This window comes from Lissotriton vulgaris, chromosome 12 (assembly GCF_964263255.1).
Source record: "Lissotriton vulgaris chromosome 12, aLisVul1.2, whole genome shotgun sequence".
Lineage (NCBI taxonomy): Eukaryota > Metazoa > Chordata > Amphibia > Caudata > Salamandridae > Lissotriton > Lissotriton vulgaris.
In genome coordinates, this window is record NC_141700.1 from 443,856,647 (window position 1) to 443,875,972 (window position 19,326).

Here is a 19,326-nt window from a genome sequence, read left to right on the forward strand (position 1 = left end):
TTATTTAATTTTTAAGATAACTTATTCTAAAGTTCATAGAACCAGATGTTTATTCTTAAATTGTATTCAACACTTGTTTGATGAAAATTTTTCGGAAAGCAAGGAGAAAACAGTTGGGTGTTGCTGATATTTGAACTCATGATTTCCTGTTTACGAGACAGGCGCTTTAACCACTAAGCCACAGCACCAACGTTAATAGTACAAAATGCATAAATAATTCATTGTTGATGATGAAAATGTGTTTTCTGCTATAAATTCTTCTTTATATGTATTGTAATCTTAAACACGAAAAGATACTCAATCACTACGCAAGGATTGATATGTTTTAATAAACAGGTACTCTTATAAAACCCAATTTAATTTCTTGAATTCTTTACAAATTTTTTTCATGAAGGTAATAATATTGCTCCAATCTAGGTAGACATTTCATCTACGTCTTTCTCATAGATAAGTAATTTTTTCATTTTGCAATAACAGTATTCATTCTATGATCTTGAAAATACTTGGGTTTTTATAAGGTTAAAGATGATCTGTTCAACAGTAAGATGAATCAGACTTTTATATTTTAATTGTATCGGAATAAGACCTAATGAAAATGATTTGTTATATAACAATGAGAAAAGCAGAGCACTGCTGAGAGTTGAACTCAGGATCTCCTTTTTACTAAACAGGTGCTTTAACCAGCTAAGCCACAGCAACCACTTGATTCTTTATTTTGAAACACTTTCCTTTATGGTGTTCAAGAGAACTTTGCTTTTTCACTTTCATATTCTTTTCTAAGTTCACACACTTCTCTACTCAAACACTTAAGATGAATGAAAACTCTTCACTTATTCAAAAACACCTCTCTAATTTGAAGTTTACCCTATTCATATCATTTTAAAATATACCTTGCTGAAGAATGGATTAGTTGAATTCAACAATAGAGTGATCATTCACCTCTATCTTGTCCTTGTCATTTTCTTTTCCCTATTTCAGTCAATGCATTCCTACAAAAATTTTCATAATACCAAGCATTTTATTTAATTTTTAAGATAACTTATTCTAAAGTTCATAGAACCAGATGTTTATTCTTAAATTGTATTCAACACTTGTTTGATGAAAATTATTCGGAAAGCAAGGAGAAAACAGTTGGGTGCTGCTGATATTTGAACTCATGATTTCCTGTTTACGAGACAGGCGCTTTAACTACTAAGCCACAGCACCAACCTTAATAGTAAAAAATGCATAAATAATTCATTGTTGATGATGAAAATGTGTTTTCTGCTATAAATTCTTCTTTATATGTATTGTAATCTTAAACACGAAAAGATACTCAATCACTACGCAAGGATTGATATGTTTTAATAAACAGGTACTCTTATAAAACCCAATTTTATTTCTTGAATTCTTTACAATTTGTTTTCATGAAGGTAATGATATTGCTCCAATCTAGGTAGACATTTCATCTACGTCTTTCTCATAGATATGTATTTTTTTCATTTTGCAATAACAGTATTCATTCTATAATCTTGAAAATACTTGGGTTTTTATAAGGTTAAAGATGCTCTGTTCAACAGTAAGATGAATCAGACTTTTATATTTTAATTGTATCGGAATAAGACCTAATGAAAATGATTTGTTATATAACAATGAGAAAAGCAAGGCACTGCTGAGAGTTGAACTCAGGATCTCCTGTTTACTAGACAGGCGCTTTAACCAGCTAAGCCACAGCACCCTACTTGATTCTTAAATTTGAAACACTTTTCTTTATGGTGTTCAAGAGAATATTGCTTTTTCACTTTCATATTCTTTTCTAAGTTCACACACTTCTCTACTCAAACACTTAAGATGAATGAAGACTCTTCACTTATTCAAAAACACCTCTCTAATTTGAAGTTTACCCTATTCATATCATTTTAAAATATACCTTGCTGAAGAATGGATTAGTTGAATTCAACAATAAAGTGATCATTCACCTCTATCTTGTTCTTTGTCATTTTCCTTTCCCTATTTCAGTCAATGCATTCCTACAAAAATCTTCACAATACCAAGCATTTTATTTAATTTTTAAGATAACTTATTCTAAAGTTCATAGAACCAGATGTTTATTCTTAAATTGTATTCAACATTTATTTGATGAAAATTATTCGGAAAGCATGGAGAAAACAGGTAGGTGCTGCTGAGATTTGAACTCTGAATTTCCTGTGTACGAGACAGGCACTTTAACCACTAAGCCACAGCACCAACGTTAATAGTTAGAAATGCATAAATAATTCATTGTTGATGATGAAAATGTGTTTCCTGCTATAAATTCTTCTTTATATGTATTGTAATCTTAAACACGAAAACATACTCAATCACTACGCAAGTATTATTATGTTTTATTAAACAGGTACTCTTATAAAACCCAATTTCATTTCTTGAATTCTTTAAAAAAAAATCATGAAGGTATTAATATTGCTCAAATCTAGGTAGAAATTTCATCTACGTCTTTCTCATAGATAAGTAATTTTTTCATTTTGCAATAACAGTATTCATTCTATGATCTTGAAAATACTTGGGTTTTTATAAGGTTAAAGATGATCCGTTCAACAGTAAGATGAATCAGACTTTTATATTTTAATTGTATCGGAATAAGACCTAATGAAAATGATTTGTTATATAACAATGAGAAAAGCAAGGCACTGCTGAGAGTTGAACTCAGGATCTCCTGTTTACTAGACAGGCGCTTTAACCAGCTAAGCCACAGCACCCACTTGATTCTTTATTTTGAAACACTTTTCTTTATGGTGTTCAAGAGAATATTGCTTTTTCACTTTCATATTCTTTTCTAAGTTCACACACTTCTCTACTCAAACACTTAAGATGAATGAAGACTCTTCACTCATTCAAAAACACCTCTCTAATTTGAAGTTTACCCTATTCATATCATTTTAAAATATACCTTGCTGAAGAATGGATTAGTTGAATTCAACAATAGAGTGATCATTCACCTCTATCTTGTTCTTTGTCATTTTCTTTTCCCTATTTCAGTCAATGCATTCCTACAAAAATCTTCACAATACCAAGAATTTTATTTAATTTTTAAGATAACTTATTCTAAAGTTCATAGAACCAGATGTTTATTCTTAAATTGTATTCAACACTTGTTTGATGAAAATTTTTCGGAAAGCAAGGAGAAAACAGTTGGGTGCTGCTGATATTTGAACTCATGATTTCCTGTTTACGAGACAGGCGCTTTAACCACTAAGCCACAGCACCAACGTTAATAGTACAAAATGCATAAATAATTCATTGTTGATGATGAAAATGTGTTTTCTGCTATAAATTCTTCTTTATATGTATTGTAATCTTAAACACGAAAAGATACTCAATCACTACGCAAGGATTGATATGTTTTAATAAACAGGTACTCTTATAAAACCCAATTTAATTTCTTGAATTCTTTACAAATTTTTTTCATGAAGGTAATAATATTGCTCCAATCTAGGTAGACATTTCATCTACGTCTTTCTCATAGATAAGTAATTTTTTCATTTTGCAATAACAGTATTCATTCTATGATCTTGAAAATACTTGGGTTTTTATAAGGTTAAAGATGATCTGTTCAACAGTAAGATGAATCAGACTTTTATATTTTAATTGTATCGGAATAAGACCTAATGAAAATGATTTGTTATATAACAATGAGAAAAGCAAGGCACTGCTGAGAGTTGAACTCAGGATCTCCTTTTTACTAAACAGGTGCTTTAACCAGCTAAGCCACAGCAACCACTTGATTCTTTATTTTGAAACACTTTCCTTTATGGTGTTCAAGAGAACTTTGCTTTTTCACTTTCATATTCTTTTCTAAGTTCACACACTTCTCTACTCAAACACTTAAGATGAATGAAAACTCTTCACTTATTCAAAAACACCTCTCTAATTTGAAGTTTACCCTATTCATATCATTTTAAAATATACCTTGCTGAAGAATGGATTAGTTGAATTCAACAATAGAGTGATCATTCACCTCTATCTTGTCCTTGTCATTTTCTTTTCCCTATTTCAGTCAATGCATTCCTACAAAAATTTTCATAATACCAAGCATTTTATTTAATTTTTAAGATAACTTATTCTAAAGTTCATAGAACCAGATGTTTATTCTTAAATTGTATTCAACACTTGTTTTATGAAAATTATTCGGAAAGCAAGGAGAAAACAGTTGGGTGCTGCTGATATTTGAACTCATGATTTCCTGTTTACGAGACAGGCGCTTTAACTACTAAGCCACAGCACCAACCTTAATAGTAAAAAATGCATAAATAATTCATTGTTGATGATGAAAATGTGTTTTCTGCTATAAATTCTTCTTTATATGTATTGTAATCTTAAACACGAAAAGATACTCAATCACTACGCAAGGATTGATATGTTTTAATAAACAGGTACTCTTATAAAACCCAATTTTATTTCTTGAATTCTTTACAATTTGTTTTCATGAAGGTAATGATATTGCTCCAATCTAGGTAGACATTTCATCTACGTCTTTCTCATAGATATGTATTTTTTTCATTTTGCAATAACAGTATTCATTCTATAATCTTGAAAATACTTGGGTTTTTATAAGGTTAAAGATGCTCTGTTCAACAGTAAGATGAATCAGACTTTTATATTTTAATTGTATCGGAATAAGACCTAATGAAAATGATTTGTTATATAACAATGAGAAAAGCAAGGCACTGCTGAGAGTTGAACTCAGGATCTCCTGTTTACTAGACAGGCGCTTTAACCAGCTAAGCCACAGCACCCTACTTGATTCTTAAATTTGAAACACTTTTCTTTATGGTGTTCAAGAGAATATTGCTTTTTCACTTTCATATTCTTTTCTAAGTTCACACACTTCTCTACTCAAACACTTAAGATGAATGAAGACTCTTCACTTATTCAAAAACACCTCTCTAATTTGAAGTTTACCCTATTCATATCATTTTAAAATATACCTTGCTGAAGAATGGATTAGTTGAATTCAACAATAAAGTGATCATTCACCTCTATCTTGTTCTTTGTCATTTTCCTTTCCCTATTTCAGTCAATGCATTCCTACAAAAATCTTCACAATACCAAGCATTTTATTTAATTTTTAAGATAACTTATTCTAAAGTTCATAGAACCAGATGTTTATTCTTAAATTGTATTCAACATTTGTTTGATGAAAATTATTCGGAAAGCATGGAGAAAACAGGTAGGTGCTGCTGAGATTTGAACTCTGAATTTCCTGTGTACGAGACAGGCGCTTTAACCACTAAGCCACAGCACCAACGTTAATAGTTAGAAATGCATAAATAATTCATTGTTGATGATGAAAATGTGTTTCCTGCTATAAATTCTTCTTTATATGTATTGTAATCTTAAACACGAAAACATACTCAATCACTACGCAAGTATTATTATGTTTTATTAAACAGGTACTCTTATAAAACCCAATTTCATTTCTTGAATTCTTTAAAAAAAAATCATGAAGGTAATAATATTGCTCAAATCTAGGTAGAAATTTCATCTACGTCTTTCTCATAGATAAGTAATTTTTTCATTTTGCAATAACAGTATTCATTCTATGATCTTGAAAATACTTGGGTTTTTATAAGGTTAAAGATGATCCGTTCAACAGTAAGATGAATCAGACTTTTATATTTTAATTGTATCGGAATAAGACCTAATGAAAATGATTTGTTATATAACAATGAGAAAAGCAAGGCACTGCTGAGAGTTGAACTCAGGATCTCCTGTTTACTAGACAGGCGCTTTAACCAGCTAAGCCACAGCACCCACTGGATTCTTTATTTTGAAACACTTTTCTTTATGGTGTTCAAGAGAATATTGCTTTTTCACTTTCATATTCTTTTCTAAGTTCACACACTTCTCTACTCAAACACTTAAGATGAATGAAGACTCTTCACTCATTCAAAAACACCTCTCTAATTTGAAGTTTACCCTATTCATATCATTTTAAAATATACCTTGCTGAAGAATGGATTAGTTGAATTCAACAATAGAGTGATCATTCACCTCTATCTTGTTCTTTGTCATTTTCTTTTCCCTATTTCAGTCAATGCATTCCTACAAAAATCTTCACAATACCAAGCATTTTATTTAATTTTTAAGATAACTTATTCTAAAGTTCATAGAACCAGATGTTTATTCTTAAATTGTATTCAACACTTGTTTGATGAAAATTTTTCGGAAAGCAAGGAGAAAACAGTTGGGTGCTGCTGATATTTGAACTCATGATTTCCTGTTTACGAGACAGGCGCTTTAACCACTAAGCCACAGCACCAACGTTAATAGTACAAAATGCATAAATAATTCATTGTTGATGATGAAAATGTGTTTTCTGCTATAAATTCTTCTTTATATGTATTGTAATCTTAAACACGAAAAGATACTCAATCACTACGCAAGGATTGATATGTTTTAATAAACAGGTACTCTTATAAAACCCAATTTCATTTCTTGAATTCTTTACAAATTTTTTTCATGAAGGTAATAATATTGCTCCAATCTAGGTAGACATTTCATCTACGTCTTTCTCATAGATAAGTAATTTTTTCATTTTGCAGTAACAGTATTCATTCTATGATCTTGAAAATACTTGGGTTTTTATAAGGTTAAAGATGATCTGTTCAACAGTAAGATGAATCTGACTTTTATATTTTAATTGTATCGGAATAAGACCTAATGAAAATGATTTGTTATATAACAATGAGAAAAGCAAGGCACTGCTGAGAGTTGAACTCAGGATCTCCTGTTTACTAGACAGGCGCTTTAACCAGCTAAGCCACAGCACCCACTTGATTCTTAAGTTTGAAACACTTTTCTTTATGATGTTCAAGAGAATATTGCTTTTTCACTTTCATATTCTTTTCTAAGTTCACACACTTCTCTACTCAAACACTTAAGATGAATGAAGACTCTTCACTTATTCAAAAACACCTCTCTAATTTGAAGTTTACCCTATTCATATCATTTTAAAATATACCTTGCTGAAGAATGGATTAGTTGAATTCAACAATAGAGTGATCATTCACCTCTATCTTGTTCTTTGTCATTTTCTTTTCCCTATTTCAGTCAATGCATTCCTACAAAAATCTTCACAATATCAAGCATTTTATTTAATTTTTAAGATAACTTATTCTAAAGTTCATAGAACCAGATGTTTATTCTTAAATTGTATTCAACATTTGTTTGATGAAAATTATTTGGAAAGCATGGAGAAAACAGTTAGGTGCTGCTGAGATTTGAACTCAGGATTTCCTGTTTACAAGACAAGCGCTTTAACCACTAAGCCACAGCACCAACGTTAATAATAAGAAATGCATAAATAATTTATTGTTGATGATGAAAATGTGTTTCCTGCTATAAATTCTTCTTTATATGTATTGTAATCTTAAACACGAGAAGATACTCAATCACTACGCAAGTATTAATATGTTTTAATAAACAGGTACTCCTATAAAACCCAATTTCATTTCTTGAATTCTTTAAAAAAAAATTATGAAGGTATTAATATTGCTCAAATCTAGGTAGAAATTTCATCTACGTCTTTCTCATAGATATGTAATTTTTTTCATTTTGCAATAACAGTATTCATTCTATAATCTTGAAAATACTTCTGTTTTTATAAGGTTTAAGATGATCTGTTCAACAGTAAGATGAATCAGACTTTTATATTTTAATTGTATCGGAATAAGCCCTAATGAAAATGATTTGTTATATAACAATGAGAAAAGCAAGGCGCTGCTGAGATTTGAACTCAGAATCTCCTTTTTACTAAACAGGTGCTTTAACCAGCTAAGCCACAGCACCCACTTGATTCTTTATTTTGAAACACTTTTCTTTATGGTGTTCAAGAGAATATTGCTTTTTCACTTTCATATTCTTTTCTAAGTTCACACACTTCTACACTCAAACACTTAAGATGAATGAAGACTCTTCAGTCATTCAAAAACACCTCTCTAATTTGAAGTTTATCCTATTCATATAATTTTAAAATATACCTTGCTGAAGAATGGATTAGTTGAATTCAACAATAGAGTGATCACTCACCTCTATCATTTTCTTTGTCATTTTCTTTTCCCTATTTCAGTCAATGCATTCCTACAAAAATCTTCACAATACCAAGCATTTTATTTAATTTTTAAGATAACTTATTCTAAAGTTCATAGAACCAGATGTTTATTCTTAAATTGTATTCAACACTTGTTTGATGAAAATTATTCGGAAAGCAAGGAGAAAACAGTTGGGTGCTGCTGATATTTGAACTCATGATTTCCTGTTTACGAGACAGGGGCTTTAACCACTAAGTCACAGCACCAACGTTAATAGTAAGAAATGCATAAATAATTCATTGTTGATGATGAAAATGTGTTTCCTGCTATAAATTCTTCTTTATATGTATTGTAATCTTAAACACGAAAAGATACTCAATCACTACGCAAGTATTAATATGTTTTAATAAACAGGTACTCTTATAAAACCCAATTTCATTTCTTGAATTCTTTAAAAAAAAATCATGAAGGTATCAATATTGCTCAAATCTAGGTAGAAATTTCATCTACGTCTTTCTCATAGATATGTTTTTTTCTCATTTTGCAATAACAGTATTCATTCTATAATCTTGAAAATACTTGGGTTTTATAAGGTTAAAGATGATCTGTTCAACAGTAAGATGAATCAGACTTTTATATTTTAATTGTATCGGAATAAGACCTAATGAAAATGATTTGTTATATAACAATGAGAAAAGCAAGGCACTGCTGAGAGTTGAACTCAGGATCTCCTGTTTACTAGACAGGCGCTTTAACCAGCTAAGCAACAGCACCCACTTGATTCTTAAATTTGAAACACTTTTCTTTATGGTGTTCAAGAGAATATTGCTTTTTCACTTTCATATTCTTTTCTAAGTTCACACACTTCTCTACTCAAACACTTAAGATTAATGAAGACTCTTCACTTATTCAAAAACACCTCTCTAATTTGAAGTTTACCCTATTCATATCATTTTAAAATATACCTTGCTGAAGAATGGATTAGTTGAATTCAACAATAAAGTGATCATTCACCTCTATCTTGTTCTTTGTCATTTTCCTTTCCCTATTTCAGTCAATGCATTCCTACAAAAATCTTCACAATACCAAGCATTTTATTTAATTTTTAAGATAACTTATTCTAAAGTTCATAGAACCAGATGTTTATTCTTAAATTGTATTCAACATTTGTTTGATGAAAATTATTCGGAAAGCATGGAGAAAACAGGTAGGTGCTGCTGAGATTTGAACTCTGAATTTCCTGTGTACGAGACAGGCGCTTTAACCAATAAGCCACAGCACCAACGTTAATAGTAAGAAATGCATAAATAATTCATTGTTGATGATGAAAATGTGTTTCCTGCTATAAATTCTTCTTTATATGTATTGTAATCTTAAACACGAAAACATACTCAATCACTACGCAAGTATTATTAGGTTTTATTAAACAGGTACTCTTATAAAACCAAATTTCATTTCTTGAATTCTTTAAAAAAAATCATGAAGGTATTAATATTGCTCAAATCTAGGTAGAAATTTCATCTACGTCTTTCTCATAGATAAGTAATTTTTTCATTTTGCAATAACAGTATTCATTCTATGATCTTGAAAATACTTGGGTTTTTATAAGGTTAAAGATGATCTGTTCAACAGTAAGATGAATCAGACTTTTATATTTTAATTGTATCGGAATAAGACCTAATGAAAATGATTTGTTATATAACAATGAGAAAAGCAAGGCACTGCTGAGAGTTGAACTCAGGATCTCCTGTTTACTAGACAGGCGCTTTAAGCAGCTAAGCCACAGCACCCACTTGATTCTTTATTTTGAAACACTTTTCTTTATGGTGTTCAAGAGAATATTGCTTTTTCACTTTCATATTCTTTTCTAAGTTCACACACTTCTCTACTCAAACACTTAAGATGAATGAAGACTCTTCACTCATTCAAAAACACCTCTCTAATTTGAAGTTTACCCTATTCATATCATTTTAAAATATACCTTGCTGAAGAATGGATTAGTTGAATTCAACAATAGAGTGATCATTCACCTGTATCTTGTTCTTTGTCATTTTCTTTTCCCTATTTCAGTCAATGCATTCCTACAAAAATCTTCACAATACCAAGCATTTTATTTAATTTTTAAGATAACTTATTCTAAAGTTCATAGAACCAGATGTTTATTCTTAAATTGTATTCAACACTTGTTTGATGAAAATTATTCGGAAAGCAAGGAGAAAACAGTTGGGTGCTGCTGATATTTGATCTCATGATTTCCTGTTTACGAGACAGGCGCTTTAACCACTAAGCCACAACACCAACGTTAATAGTACAAAATGCATAAATAATTCATTGTTGATGATGAAAATGTGTTTTCTGCTATAAATTCTTCTTTATATGTATTGTAATCTTAAACACGAAAAGATACTCAATCACTACGCAAGGATTGATATGTTTTAATAAACAGGTACTCTTATAAAACCCAATTTCATTTCTTGAATTCTTTACAATTTTTTTTCATGAAGGTAATAATATTGCTCCAATCTAGGTAGACATTTCATCTACGTCTTTCTCATAGATAAGTAATTTTTTCATTTTGCAATAACAGTATTCATTCTATGATCTTGAAAATACTTGGGTTTTTATAAGGTTAAAGATGATCTGTTCAACAGTAAGATGAATCAGACTTTTATATTTTAATTGTATCGGAATAAGACCTAATGAAAATGATTTGTTATATAACAATGAGAAAAGCAAGGCAATGCTGAGAGTTGAACTCAGGATCTCCTGTTTACTAGACATGCGCTTTAACCAGCTAAGCCACAGCACCCACTTGATTCTTAAATTTGAAACACTTTTCTTTATGATGTTCAAGAGAATATTGCTTTTTCACTTTCATATTCTTTTTTAAGTTCACACACTTCTCTACTCAAACACTTAAGATGAATGAAGACTCTTCACTCATTCAAAAACACCTCTCTAATTTGAAGTTTACCCTATTCATATCATTTTAAAATATACCTTGCTGAAGAATGGATTAGTTGAATTCAACAATAGAGTGATCATTCACACCTCTATCTTGTTCTTTGTCATTTTCTTTTCCCTATTTCAGTCAATGCATTCCTACAAAAATCTTCACAATACCAAGCATTTTATTTAATTTTTAAGATAACTTATTCTAAAGTTCATAGAACCAGATGTTTATTCTTAAATTGTATTCAACACTTGTTTGATGAAAATTATTCGGAAAGCAAGGAGAAAACAGTTGGGTGCTGCTGATATTTGAACTCATGATTTCCTGTTTACGAGACAGGCGCTTTAACCACTAAGCCACAGCACCAACCTTAATAGTAAAAAATGCATAAATAATTCATTGTTGATGATGAAAATGTGTTTTCTGCTATAAATTCTTCTTTATATGTATTGTAATCTTAAACACGAAAAGATACTCAATCACTACGCAAGGATTGATATGTTTTAATAAACAGGTACTCTTATAAAACCCAATTTTATTTCTTGAATTCTTTACAATTTTTTTTCATGAAGGTAATGATATTGCTCCAATCTAGGTAGACATTTCATTTACGTCTTTCTCATAGATATGTATTTTTTTCATTTTGCAATAACAGTATTCATTCTATAATCTTGAAAATACTTGGGTTTTTATAAGGTTAAAGATGCTCTGTTCAACAGTAAGATGAATCAGACTTTTATATTTTAATTGTATCGGAATAAGACCTAATGAAAATGATTTGTTATATAACAATGAGAAAAGCAAGGCACTGCTGAGAGTTGAACTCAGGATCTCCTGTTTACTAGACAGGTGCTTTAACCAGCTAAGCTACAGCACCCTACTTGATTCTTAAATTTGAAACACTTTTCTTTATGGTGTTCAAGAGAATATTGCTTTTTCACTTTCATATTCTTTTCTAAGTTCACACACTTCTCTACTCAAACACTTAAGATGAATGAAGACTCTTCACTTATTCAAAAACACCTCTCTAATTTGAAGTTTACCCTATTCATATCATTTTAAAATATACCTTGCTGAAGAATGGATTAGTTGAATTCAACAATAAAGTGATCATTCACCTCTATCTTGTTCTTTGTCATTTTCCTTTCCCTATTTCAGTCAATGCATTCCTACAAAAATCTTCACAATACCAAGCATTTTATTTAATTTTTAAGATAACTTATTCTAAAGTTCATAGAACCAGATGTTTATTCTTAAATTGTATTCAACACTTGTTTGATGAAAATTATTCGGAAAGCAAGGAGAAAACAGTTGGGTGCTGCTGATATTTGAACTCATGATTTCCTGTTTACGAGACAGGCGCTTTAACCACTAAGCCACAGCACCAACCTTAATAGTAAAAAATGCATAAATAATTCATTGTTGATGATGAAAATGTGTTTTCTGCTATAAATTCTTCTTTATATGTATTGTAATCTTAAACACGAAAAGATACTCAATCACTACGCAAGGATTGATATGTTTTAATAAACAGGTACTCTTATAAAACCCAATTTTATTTCTTGAATTCTTTACAATTTTTTTTCATGAAGGTAATGATATTGCTCCAATCTAGGTAGACATTTCATCTACGTCTTTCTCATAGATATGTATTTTTTTTCATTTTGCAATAACAGTATTCATTCTATAATCTTGAAAATACTTGGGTTTTTATAAGGTTAAAGATGCTCTGTTCAACAGTAAGATGAATCAGACTTTTATATTTTAATTGTATCGGAATAAGACCTAATGAAAATGATTTGTTATGTAACAATGAGAAAAGCAAGGCACTGCTGAGAGTTGAACTCAGGATCTCCTGTTTACTAGACAGGCGCTTTAACCAGCTAAGCCACAGCACCCACTTGATTCTTAAATTTGAAACACTTTTCTTTATGGTGTTCAAGAGAATATTGCTTTTTCACTTTCATATTCTTTTCTAAGTTCACACACTTCTCTACTCAAACACTTAAGATGAATGAAGACTCTTCACTTATTCAAAAACACCTCTCTAATTTGAAGTTTACCCTATTCATATCATTTTAAAATATACCTTGCTGAAGAATGGATTAGTTGAATTCAACAATAAAGTGATCATTCACCTCTATCTTGTTCTTTGTCATTTTCCTTTCCCTATTTCAGTCAATGAATTCCTACAAAAATCTTCACAATACCAAGCATTTTATTTAATTTTTAAGATAACTTATTCTAAAGTTCATAGAACCAGATGTTTATTCTTAAATTGTATTCAACATTTGTTTGATGAAAATTATTCGGAAAGCATGGAGAAAACAGGTAGGTGCTGCTGAGATTTGAACTCTGAATTTCCTGTGTACGAGACAGGCGCTTTAACCACTAAGCCACAGCACCAACGTTAATAGTTAGAAATGCATAAATAATTCATTGTTGATGATGAAAATGTGTTTCCTGCTATAAATTCTTCTTTATATGTATTGTAATCTTAAACACGAAAACATACTCAATCACTACGCAAGTATTATTATGTTTTATTAAACAGGTACTCTTATAAAACCCAATTTCATTTCTTGAATTCTTTAAAAAAAAATCATGAAGGTATTAATATTGCTCAAATCTAGGTAGAAATTTCATCTACGTCTTTCCCATAGATAAGTAATTTTTTCATTTTGCAATAACAGTATTCATTCTATGATCTTGAAAATACTTGGGTTTTTATAAGGTTAAAGATGATCTGTTCAACAGTAAGATGAATCAGACTTTTATATTTTAATTGTATCGGAATAAGACCTAATGAAAATGATTTGTTATATAACAATGAGAAAAGCAAGGCGCTGCTGAGATTTGAACTCAGGATCTCCTTTTTACTAAACAGGTGCTTTAACCAGCTAAGCCACAGCACCCACTTGATTCTTTATTTTGAAACACTTTTCTTTATGGTGTTCAAGAGAATATTGCTTTTTTACTTTCATATTCTTTTCTAAGTTCACACACTTCTCCACTCAAACACTTAAGATGAATGAAGACTCTTCAGTCATTCAAAAACACCTCTCTAATTTGAAGTTTACCCTATTCATATCATTTTAAAATATACCTTGCTGAAGAATGGATTAGTTGAATTCAACAATAGAGTGATCACTCACCTCTATCATTTTCTTTGTCATTTTCTTTTCCCTATTTCAGTCAATGCATTCCTACAAAAATCTTCACAATACCAAGAATTTTATTTAATTTTTAAGATAACTTATTCTAAAGTTCATAGAACCAGATGCTTATTCTTAAATTGTATTCAACACTTGTTTGATGAAAATTATTCGGAAAGCAAGGAGAAAACAGTCGGGTGCTGCTGATATTTGAACTCACGATTTCCTGTTTACGAGACAGGCGCTTTAACCACTAAGCCACAGCACCAACGTTAATAGTACAAAATGCATAAATAATTCATTGTTGATGATGAAAATGTGTTTTCTGCTATAAATTCTTCTTTATATGTATTGTAATCTTAAACACGAAAAGATACTCAATCACTACGCAAGGATTGATATGTTTTAATAAACAGGTACTCTTATAAAACCCAATTTCATTTCTTGAATTCTTTACAATTTTTTTTCATGAAGGTAATAACATTGCTCCCATCTAGGTAGACATTTCATCTACGTCTTTCTCATAGATAAGTAATTTTTTCATTTTGCAATAACAGTATTCATTCTATGATCTTGAAAATACTTGGGTTTTTATAAGGTTAAAGATGATCTGTTCAACAGTAAGATGAATCAGACTTTTATATTTTAATTGTATCGGAATAAGACCTAATGAAAATGATTTGTTATGTAACAATGAGAAAAGCAAGGCACTGCTGAGAGTTGAACTCAGGATCTCCTGTTTACTAGACAGGCGCTTTAACCAGCTAAGCCACAGCACCCACTTGATTCTTTATTTTGAAACACTTTTCTTTATGGTGTTCAAGAGAATATTGCTTTTTCACTTTCATATTCTTTTCTAAGTTTACACACTTCTCTACTCAAACACTTAAGATGAATGAAGACTCTTCACTCATTCAAAAACACCTCTCTAATTTGAAGTTTACCCTATTCATATCATTTTAAAATATACCTTGCTGAAGAATGGATTAGTTGAATTCAACAATAGAGTGATCATTCACCTCTACCTTGTTCTTTGTCATTTTCTTTTCCCTATTTCAGTCAATGCATTCCTACAAAAATCTTCACAATACCAAGCATTTTATTTAATTTTTAAGATAACTTATTCTAAAGTTCATAGAACCAGATGTTTATTCTTAAATTGTATTCAACACTTGTTTGATGAAAATTATTCGGAAAGCAAGGAGAAAACAGTCGGGTGCTGCTGATATTTGAACTCACGATTTCCTGTTTACGAGACAGGCGCTTTAACCACTAAGCCACAGCACCAACGTTAATAGTACAAAATGCATAAATAATTCATTGTTGATGATGAAAATGTGTTTTCTGCTATAAATTCTTCTTTATATGTATTGTAATCTTAAACACGAAAAGATACTCAATCACTACGCAAGGATTGATATGTTTTAATAAACAGGTACTCTTATAAAACCCAATTTCATTTCTTGAATTCTTTACAATTTTTTTTCATGAAGGTAATAACATTGCTCCCATCTAGGTAGACATTTCATCTACGTCTTTCTCATAGATAAGTAATTTTTTCATTTTGCAATAACAGTATTCATTCTATGATCTTGAAAATACTTGGGTTTTTATAAGGTTAAAGATGATCTGTTCAACAGTAAGATGAATCAGACTTTTAAATTTTAATTGTATCGGAATAAGACCTAATGAAAATGATTTGTTATGTAACAATGAGAAAAGCAAGGCACTGCTGAGAGTTGAACTCAGGATCTCCTGTTTACTAGACAGGCGCTTTAACCAGCTAAGCCACAGCACCCACTTGATTCTTTATTTTGAAACACTTTTCTTTATGGTGTTCAAGAGAATATTGCTTTTTCACTTTCATATTCTTTTCTAAGTTTACACACTTCTCTACTCAAACACTTAAGATGAATGAAGACTCTTCACTCATTCAAAAACACCTCTCTAATTTGAAGTTTACCCTATTCATATCATTTTAAAATATACCTTGCTGAAGAATGGATTAGTTGAATTCAACAATAGAGTGATCATTCACCTCTACCTTGTTCTTTGTCATTTTCTTTTCCCTATTTCAGTCAATGCATTCCTACAAAAATCTTCACAATACCAAGCATTTTATTTAATTTTTAAGATAACTTATTCTAAAGTTCATAGAACCAGATGTTTATTCTTAAATTGTATTCAACACTTGTTTGATGAAAATTATTCGGAAAGCAAGGAGAAAACAGTTGGGTGCTGCTGATATTTGAACTCATGATTTCCTGTTTACGAGACCGGGGCTTTAACCACTAAGCCACAGCACCAACGTTAATAGTAAGAAATGCATAAATAATTCATTGTTGATGATGAAAATTTGTTTCCTGCTATAAATTCTTCTTTATATGTATTGTAATCTTAAACACGAAAAGATACTCAATCACTACGCAAGTATTAATATGTTTTAATAAACAGGTACTCTTATAAAACCCAATTTCATTTCTTGAATTCTTTAAAAAAAAATCATGAAGGTATCAATATTGCTCAAATCTAGGTAGAAATTTCATCTACGTCTTTCTCATAGATATGTATTTTTTTCATTTTGCAATAACAGTATTCATTCTATAATCTTGAAAATACTTCTGTTTTTATAAGGTTTAAGATGATCTGTTCAACAGTAAGATGAATCAGACTTTTATATTTTAATTGTATCGGAATAAGACCTAATGAAAATGATTTGTTATATAACAATGAGAAAAACAAGGAGCTGCTGAGCTTTGAACTCAGGATCTCCTTTTTACTAAACAGGTGCTTTAACCAGCTAAGCCACAGCAACCACTTGATTCTTTATTTTGAAACACTTTCCTTTATGGTGTTCAAGAGAACTTTGCTTTTTCACTTTCATATTCTTTTCTAAGTTCACACACTTCTCTACTCAAACACTTAAGATGAATGAAAACTCTTCACTTATTCAAAAACACCTCTCTAATTTGAAGTTTACCCTATTCATATCATTTTAAAATATACCTTGCTGAAGAATGGATTAGTTGAATTCAACAATAGAGTGATCATTCACCTCTATCTCGTCCTTGTCATTTTCTTTTCCCTATTTCAGTCAATGCATTCCTACAAAAATTTTCATAATACCAAGCATTTTATTTAATTTTTAAGATAACTTATTCTAAAGTTCATAGAAGCAGATGTTTATTCTTAAATTGTATTCAACATTTGTTTGATGAAAATTATTCGGAAAGCATGGAGAAAACAGGTAGGTGCTGCTGAGATTTGAACTCTGAATTTCCTGTGTACGAGACAGGCGCTTTAACCACTAAGCCACAGCACCAACGTTAATAGTAAGAAATGCATAAATAATTCATTGTTGATGATGAAAATGTGTTTCCTGCTATAAATTCTTCTTTATATGTATTGTAATCTTGGAAAGGGGCGACCACTCGGTCCCCCCGAACGTATGGCGGAGTGCCTCGATCCCCCCGGGAAGCCATTTTTGGGCGGGAGGCGCGTCTCGGCTGGTATGCCCGAAGCGGCGTAGCCAGGGCGCGCTTTTTCCCGCCCTAGAGTGGGCTGGCCTAGACACCGACGTAGCCAGCCCCGCCCTAGGGGCAGGCAGGGGCGGGTTCTCGCCCGCCCTGAAGACGGATAAAAAGAGACGCAAGACCAGAAGACGTCCTCTTGTTCTTGTGCTCCGAAGCTGCACCTCCTCGCTACCCGTGAGCTCGGGACAGAACGAAGAGCCAATTTTGAGCGTTTTGATCTTTTTCTTTGTCTTCTAGATACTTCGTCGGAGAGATGCCCAAGAAAGGCGCAAAAAGAATGACGACCGACCAGATGGTGCGGGCCCTTTTCAGAGAGATGTCCGACATAAAGAAACGGTTGGCAGAGCGAGACGGGGAAGAGGGTTCGGGCCCTGCGCCGGCTGGAGGGAGACCTAAGAGGCCGAGAAGGGTTCCGGCCGGTGGAGACGTCCCGGTTCCCTCTGCCCCGCTCGAGGCACCGACCCCAGTACCGATGGAGGGGAATCCAATCCCCGTTGTCGTCACCCCGACATCCAATGAAGACATGCCCCCCGAGCTGGCAGCACAGCTAGCAGCATGGTTGGGGGATAGTAGTGAGGGCGCCATGGCTGCCGAGGCACAGGCGCTGATAAGAGGGCTGCGTGAGAAGAGAGATGCAGCTAAAGTGACTGCGCCGTTGGCGGGAATAGACAAGCCGCAAGCGGCAGAAGCAGCGTCCGGTTCAGGTAAGCGGCCATTGCCGATTGCAAGGGACGAGTCAGCACCCTCTCGTAGAGAGAGATTGGGACAACATGTGCCTTTAGCAGTAAAGGAAAAGATCTGGGCGGGGGAGTATGTGAATATTTTTTCCTTGCTTGTTGATCATTATGAGGTGGAGCATGTTAAGAGTCAGAAGGACCTAATGCATCCGAGTGTTTGGCGCGCAGAAATGGCCGCCTTTAAGGTAAATGAGAATATTGGCAACTGGGGCAATGCGTGGGGTATTTTTACATCGATTTTGGGGGAACGTAGGCCCGAGTTGCTTCCTGAGTTTCCCATTTATCAATCACGAATTATGGGTTACTCGACAGCGTATCAGGGTAACCATTGGTTCTGTTATGACAATCTGTTCAGGAAAGAAAAGGAGCATAACAAAGGTTTGACTTGGGATTGTTACGATTCTGTGACATGGGATAAAATGAAAGAGTCAGGAATGTTAAAAATGCCATTGGTTGGGAGCAATGTTGTTGATTACTCCCGCCAAAATGTGGGGACGCCCTTTCGACCAAGTACGAGCACCGACGATTATTCGAGACCCGCAGGCAATACAGGGAGAAAGGGTTTCTGCTTTAATTTCAACAAAGGGAAATGTACCAGGCCTCCGGGATCGTGTAAATTCAAACACGAATGTAGTACTTGTGGGTCGTCCCATCCTGAGTCATCGTGCAGAGCCAGAACGAGTGAGAATGGGGGTAAGGGAGGCGCCAAACAGGTCTAAGTTAGTCCGAGGGGCGCCTATACCAACCCCGATTGATACCTTGGCAATGATTCCCTGGCTCAGCGAATACCCGGATCGTACGTCTGCTGGGGTGCTGCGGAACGGTTTTACACATGGTTTCCGCATCCCGGTGGGGGACTTTCAGGGTGTAGGGATGTGC

At 32.5% G+C, this 19,326-nt stretch overlaps 10 non-coding genes across 10 annotated transcripts; all 10 read right to left on the reverse strand.

Moving 5' to 3' along the window:
* Window positions 1-1,643: 1,643 nt before the first annotated feature.
* Window positions 1,644-1,717, reverse strand: TRNAT-AGU (transfer RNA threonine (anticodon AGU)). Its single transcript has one exon. It is a non-coding gene; the product is annotated as a tRNA-Thr (tRNA).
* A 944-nt stretch (window positions 1,718-2,661) lies between these two features.
* Window positions 2,662-2,735, reverse strand: TRNAT-AGU (transfer RNA threonine (anticodon AGU)). Its single transcript has one exon. It is a non-coding gene; the product is annotated as a tRNA-Thr (tRNA).
* A 1,963-nt stretch (window positions 2,736-4,698) lies between these two features.
* On the reverse strand, window positions 4,699-4,772 carry TRNAT-AGU (transfer RNA threonine (anticodon AGU)). Its single transcript has one exon. It is a non-coding gene; the product is annotated as a tRNA-Thr (tRNA).
* A 944-nt stretch (window positions 4,773-5,716) lies between these two features.
* TRNAT-AGU (transfer RNA threonine (anticodon AGU)) lies at window positions 5,717-5,790 on the reverse strand. Its single transcript has one exon. It is a non-coding gene; the product is annotated as a tRNA-Thr (tRNA).
* Window positions 5,791-6,735: 945 nt separating this feature from the next.
* TRNAT-AGU (transfer RNA threonine (anticodon AGU)) lies at window positions 6,736-6,809 on the reverse strand. Its single transcript has one exon. It is a non-coding gene; the product is annotated as a tRNA-Thr (tRNA).
* A 435-nt stretch (window positions 6,810-7,244) lies between these two features.
* Window positions 7,245-7,317, reverse strand: TRNAT-UGU (transfer RNA threonine (anticodon UGU)). The gene has a single exon. It is a non-coding gene; the product is annotated as a tRNA-Thr (tRNA).
* A 4,508-nt stretch (window positions 7,318-11,825) lies between these two features.
* Window positions 11,826-11,899, reverse strand: TRNAT-AGU (transfer RNA threonine (anticodon AGU)). The gene has a single exon. It is a non-coding gene; the product is annotated as a tRNA-Thr (tRNA).
* A 947-nt stretch (window positions 11,900-12,846) lies between these two features.
* TRNAT-AGU (transfer RNA threonine (anticodon AGU)) lies at window positions 12,847-12,920 on the reverse strand. The gene has a single exon. It is a non-coding gene; the product is annotated as a tRNA-Thr (tRNA).
* A 1,962-nt stretch (window positions 12,921-14,882) lies between these two features.
* Window positions 14,883-14,956, reverse strand: TRNAT-AGU (transfer RNA threonine (anticodon AGU)). Its single transcript has one exon. It is a non-coding gene; the product is annotated as a tRNA-Thr (tRNA).
* Window positions 14,957-15,901: 945 nt separating this feature from the next.
* On the reverse strand, window positions 15,902-15,975 carry TRNAT-AGU (transfer RNA threonine (anticodon AGU)). The gene has a single exon. It is a non-coding gene; the product is annotated as a tRNA-Thr (tRNA).
* Between the last annotated feature and the right edge of the window lie 3,351 nt (window positions 15,976-19,326).